Source organism: Oncorhynchus kisutch, linkage group LG9 (assembly GCF_002021735.2).
Source record: "Oncorhynchus kisutch isolate 150728-3 linkage group LG9, Okis_V2, whole genome shotgun sequence".
NCBI classification, from domain to species: domain Eukaryota; kingdom Metazoa; phylum Chordata; class Actinopteri; order Salmoniformes; family Salmonidae; genus Oncorhynchus; species Oncorhynchus kisutch.
In genome coordinates this window covers 20,753,435-20,760,153 of record NC_034182.2, presented here as the reverse complement: position 1 = coordinate 20,760,153, position 6,719 = coordinate 20,753,435, and positions in this window count along the sequence as shown.

Genomic DNA, 6,719 nt, shown 5'->3' with positions numbered 1-6,719 from the left:
ATATCTGATTCTGATTGTGCCTTAATGATAGATCAGAATGGAAAAGATGACATGGGCATCGGAGGGACCTGATTCTAGATCAGCACTCCTCCTCTGAAACACTTTTGGAATACAGGCCCTGTGCAATCAAAGTGGCTGTCGGCAGTACCATGGTCACGCTGGAGATAATTACACTGGGGACATTCCTTAGTTGACCGAATGGATAAAGAGAGACACATATTTACGTTGATTTATGGTCACTTTGGTACTTTAACTGTTTGCACATCGTTACAACACTGTGTAGAGACATAATATGACATTTGAAATGTCTTCCATTTTTGTGAGTGTAACGTTTACTGTTCATTTGTCTTTGTTAATTTCACTTTTGCTTATGATCTATGTCACTTGCTTTGGCAATGTAAACATATATGTTTCCCATGCCAATAAAGCCCTTTGAATTTAATTTTGAGAGAGAGAGAGAGAGAGAGAGAGGAGAGAGAGAGAGAGAGAGAGAGAGAGAGAGAGAGAGAGAGAAATGACAGAGAGAGAGTTAGAGGAGAGAGACAGAGAGACAGAGACAGAGAGACAGACAGAGTTAGAGGAGAGAGACAGAGAGACAGAGTTAGAGGAGAGAGACAGAGAGACAGAGACAGAGACAGAGAGACAGACAGAGTTAGAGGAGAGAGACAGAGAGACAGAGACAGAGAGACAGACAGAGTTAGAGGAGAGAGACAGAGAGACAGACAGAGTTAGAGGAGAGAGACAGAGAGACAGAGACAGACAGAGTTAGAGGAGAGAGACAGAGAGACAGAGACAGAGAGACAGACAGAGTTAGAGGAGAGAGACAGAGACAGAGAGACAGACAGAGTTAGAGGAGAGAGACAGAGAGACAGAGACAGAGAGACAGACAGAGTTAGAGGAGAGAGACAGAGAGACAGAGACAGAGAGACAGACAGAGTTAGAGGAGAGAGACAGAGAGACAGAGACAGAGAGACAGACAGAGTTAGAGGAGAGAGGGAGGGAGGGAGTAAAGAAAAGAATGTCCATCACGCTCCCATCACAGGGAGTCACGCCCACCTCTCGCTGGGTGACATTAACTCTCCTAGTGACGTCTGGCATAGAGACCTCACCCAGTGACGATGGAGGGAGGGAGGGAAGGAGGGCAGGAAGTGGTACGAGTGTATATGGGACAGAGGGGGAAAGGGTGTTTTTAGGAACAAAGTGTACGGGTGTAGAAGTTAGGCAGAGAGGGTGTTTTTAGGAACAAGGTGGGAAGTGAGGGGAATGTTGTTGGGAGGAGAGAGGGGAAGCTGTGATGTAACAGATGACCTATCCAACTGTTTTCCTACGCTGTGTGTGTGTGTGTGTGTGTGTGTGTGTGTGTGTGTGTGTGTGTGTGTGTGTGTGCCCCCATGCTCATTCGGGACATTGTTGGCATTCTTTAGAGAGGAGCTACATTGTGCCACCGGGACAGGAAGGAAGAGGGGACTGTGTGTTTGTGTGTGTGTGTGTGTAAGGTGGAAGACGGTGTGTGTGTGTAAGGTGGAAGACGGTGTGTGTGTGCCATATTTATTTCAAGAGGTTAGAGGTGTGAAATGTTGTTAAACAGAGGTTACATCCCGCACGCCCACACACACACATTATTTTACAATAGAGAAAATCACACTCCAATGTTAAGTGTGACCCAATTTTATTCTGCCATAATGGCCCAATTCTAATTCCATTTAGTTATAATCTGTCTCTGTAACCAAACCAACAGATTAGGATTGAGAGTTAAAGTGACAACAGTTTATTTGACTAGATAATCTCAACAGTTGTTGTAATCCCAGGATGATTGTCTGCATGTGTTCAGCTCCTACTACAATCATCCCATTCCCACGAGGAACGGGTTAAATGTAAAACAAGTCAAGTCGAATAAACCCAAATCATCAAAACACAATACCATTTGATCCTAGCCTGGCCCCAGATCTGTTTGTGCTTTTGCCTTCTCCATTGTCATTGTCTAGCATGGGAATTCCATAAAGAGTTGGCAAGAGAGCAGAAACAATACTGACACCCAGGCTATGTGTAGCCATCATACAAGCAAACATATTGCAAACACAAATCATCTCATTGTCATAGATTAGAAAGCTTGTCTCATATCTTTGAGGCTGGTTACAGCTTGTAACCAGCCCCAACAGCCACACTTTTAACTCTGTGATAGAATGTCCATTAGTGTTCTGTATAATAAATACTTGGCCATAAGTGTTCTGTATTTTGTCGTGTTCTTCCTGAGGTCCAAACCAAACACAGAACAGCTGCTGCTTCTTCAACAGCTAAAAATCATAAAATCACAATGCCCCCTAGTGGCCTTAGTGCTACAATGACACTGGCTTGGTATTCTCTACACACAGTTCAATGCTGTCACTGTTGCCCAAGAAGTCACAACCTACAACCAAGTGGCCTTTATGCCTTAATTCACATTCTCTCATTGCACACACAGATTCAATAGTGCAACTATTGTCCCTACAAGTCACAACCCCATTAACCCACTATAGCCCATTATCACAGATCATCATTCAATAGGCAATTTAAAGATGAAGTTAAACTAATAATGGTTGGGGGGGGGGGGGGGGGGTAACAAGTTGTGGTAGTACACTGGCCATCACTGAATTACACTGGAGCAAGAAACAAGGCTCTCTTACTCTCTCCAGCTGTCAGAGAGTCACACTGTGTCATCCATAACTACTCGCGTTTGCCTATGAAGTCCAGAAAGGAGGGACGAGGAATACAGGGAGTGGAGAGAGAGAAAGAGGGAAGGAGAAAGAGAGAGCACGAGAGAGAGACCCAGAAGAGAAACAAGAGAGAGAGACCCAGAAGAGAAACAAGAGAGAGAGAGTAATTAATAGGCGTGTGGTAGGAAGAAAGGAAATATGTTGCCAGGCAACCAGAATATAACAAAGATATAAAAGGAAGGGTGCTGTGTGTGTGTGTGTGTGTGTGTGTGTGTGTGTGTGTGTGTGTGTGTGTGTGTGTGTGTGTGTGTGTGTGTGTGTGTGTGTGTGTGTGTGTGTGTGTGTGTGTAGGAGGGGGGGGCGCCAGCAGAGAAGGAGAAAACCCCTCTGTCAGCACCACACACACAGTCCGCCACTGCTGAAACTAGAAAAGAAATAGAAAGGGAGCCAGGGGCATGTTCTTGTAAAAAACACTTCCTGTTTGTAACTAGTAGCTGACTAGAGAGAGGGAAAACATATAAATAGAGGGAAGGAGACAAAGAAGGTGTAAGGGAGGGTATGAATTACAAAGGAGAAAAGGAGAAAAGAAGGAGGATAGACAAGATATGGTACTTGGGGAGTTAGAGAGTTGGAGATCTGATTACAAACAAAAACAACTAATTGGTTATGTTACCAGCAAAAATATTGTAATTAGATTACAGATACTTTGAAAAACTAGATGATTACTTCTTGGACTACTTGTAATCAGATTACATGTCATAATTGCCACCTTTGATATGTGCTGCTTTCTTTGTATGTTCTTTCAGTTTCTGTCTCTCACTCTGTCTTCATCTCTCTCTTTTTATCTCTCAACCCCTATGCCTAAACACACTGCTTCTACACTCCCCCTCTCTCTTTCTACCTCTCACACACACAATTTCTCCTTCCCTTCTCCCGCCTTCATTTTTATAATATCCCCAGCTCTACCTTCCTTTTCTCCCTGCCAGTTTCCCTCTCTCTATATACTGTACCTCTATACTTCTCTTTGACTCTCTCTAGTCTCTCTGCTCTTGTCCATCCTACTCTCATCCAAGGTTGGGTAAATTACATTCTAAATGTAATCCTTTACAGTTACTAGTTACCAGTCCAAAATTGTAATCAGTAACGTAACTTTTGGATTAGCCAAACTCAGTAACGTAATCAGATTACTTTTGGATTACTTTCCCCATAAGAGGAATTAGAAGAAGACAACCAAAATCCATCAAACGAATGTGGTGTGTCATCATAGTGATCTCTGACTTCTGGTCAGACTCGCTCACGTGGAACAAACTTAAACGTGCACTTTTTTTCCAATGCTGAATTGAATGTAATTGAAAGGTGTCATGATGTATATTTTTCACACAAACGTTAACGTGAACTAACTTTAACCGATTACAGTTCCTTTTTTTGTAATAAGATTACATGTAACTGATTACATGTAATAATTTACTCCCCAACCCTGCTCTCACCACACAAAGCCTCTCTTTAACTGCTCTCTCTCTCTCCCTCCCTCACTTCCAGAGTCAAATGGTGCCAGGCACACACACACATTCTTCTTTTAACACACTTCATTATCTGTTGATAGAAGAAAGACCATCTTTCTCTCCTACCCTTCCTCTCCCTCTCTCTGTCTCATTCTCTCCTTCTTAATCTCTATCTGGCCCTGTCTCTCTTGCATACTCTCCCTCCCTTCCTTTCTCTCTATCACTCTGCCTCTCCCTCCTCTCTCTAACCACACACACTCCTCCCCCGTCTGCCCTCTAAAAATCAATATTACAGACACTGCTTGTTATCACCCAAATGAGATGCAGCAGACAGAGAAACATGGTCTCAGAGCATTTCGTATTATTCTGTATGTAAATCTGAGATCACGCCATTTAGTATCAAATGTTACGTTTCGTATGGTACGTATTAATTTGTGGATGTCCATCATCCATTTCATATCAGTATTCATATCAGTGAATTGCCGTTCATACAATATGTTACCAATTTGAAAAACGTACATGTTACGAATTCCAATTTGTTGCGGCTAACGTTAGCTAGGGGTGGCTAATGCTAATGTTTGCTAGCTGGCTTACATTACGGTTAGGAAGTAGGTTAAAGGGTTAAGGTTAGGGTTAGCTAACATGCTAAGTAGTTGCAAAGTAGCTAAAAAAGTAGTAAGCAGTCGCTAAGCAGCTAATTAGCTAAAATGATCAACCACCCTACTTTTGTTTTTGCCTTAAGTAACCTTCTGTCTTATTTAACCGTACCAAACTTAACATATCATATTAATTTGGGTGTCCCGGATTTACGTTTACTATGTCAAGTCTAGTCTATGAGACCAGTATGGACAGAGACAGAGCTTACAAGATGGCCACACACTTAATGTGCTTGGTTTGGCTCCTCTACGTCTCTCTTTTGTCCTGTGGGACCACCCACACACACAGATACACACAGTTATTGATCTGTCTGGAAAAACGTTGTCCTTTGTCCTGTTCTTTTAGAGAGAGGGAAAGAGAGAGAGAGAGAGAGAGCGAGAGAGAGAGAGAGAGAGAAAGAGAGGTTGTGGTTAAGCACTTTACCCTCAGACTACAAGGCTCTGTTTGTGTACCTGTGGCTTTCAACATTAGCTCATCTCCAGACTCAGACCTGTTTGTGTGTGTGTGTGTGTGTGTGTGTTTGTGAAGCCCTATATAATGACTTGAATTTATATAACATTTTTGACAAGGGCCCTATTGTTCCTGGTTAAAAGTAGTGCACTATATAGCGAATAGGGTGCCATTTGGAACGCAACCCATAAACCCACACAACATAAACACTTATACAAGTGGCTGTTGTAATGTAATAGTGTGTGTGTGTGTGTGTGTGTGTGTGTGTGTGTGTGATTCTACTGCCCCCTGTTGGCAAACAAAGTGCAGTCTAAAAAAAGCTGTCTGAACGAATACAAGCATAGTAATTTTAAACAGGGTCTATAGGGCTCTGGTTGAAAGTAGTGTACACACAGGGAATAGAAGAGAGAGATGCAGCCATAATATTGCAGCTGGTAGATGCAGTATAATGTGAACAATGTATGGACAAAGAGAGAAACAGCCACATATAATGCAGGGTATCTTCATTTATCAATCTAGATGTGCCTATGTATCTTTGTGAGAGTATATGCGGGATGGGCGATGAAGGTGGTAGCGTCCCTGGCCTGGTCTCCCCTCTTTGGGCCGGCGGTGGAGATTGTGGGCTGTAGCTCCCTGGATGTAGCCACACTTAGCGCAGGGCTGAAGTGGAGTGAGAACGAGAGCGAAGGAGGAGGAAGAGGAGGGAAAATGAAGGTATGTCAGCTCTTTTGTGTTGCTGTGCTGAGAGGGCCATCATAGACTTTCTGTAGAGCGGCTTGAAGTGAGACATCCAGGGGGAGGCCATCAATAGCCAAAGCTGCGCCCGGGAATCCTCACCAAATGTGGGCAGAGACCGGCGACAGCCCCCCTCACTCCAGTCTCACTAGCCTGGCTACGGTCACCCAAGCCTGGGGAGAGGGCGTTGTTCGCTGGGGTATCTCCACTGGATCCATTGGCTCAGTAGGTGGTGGTGGTGGATGGGCGAGAGGGGGGTAGAGGCTGAGGCCGACTTCGGGGCATCGTAGCTGGATGGTCCGTAGCTGGTCCAGGGGGTAGTGGTGGTGGATGGGAGAGAGGGGGGAGGCCGACTTCGGGGCATCGTAGCTGGATGGTCCGTAGCTGGTCCAGGGGGTAGTGGTGGTGGTTCCGATGGCTGGTACAGACAGCTCATTGTGCTTCGCTGCAGTACGACGCGTTCCCAGTGAGAGAAGCTCAACGCGGCTCCGCTGGAAGTAACGATTGAGGAAATAGACAAGCTAGAAGAGGGGGACGGAGAGAAGGTCTGTACTGAAAGAGACACAAAGACATTGCGAAAGACGGAAGGGGGTGGGGGGGGCGAAGGACACTCAGTATTACGATCTCACAAAGCACAGAAGTTATTTGCTAAGGGTGAACAGATCTTATATCTGATCTTATA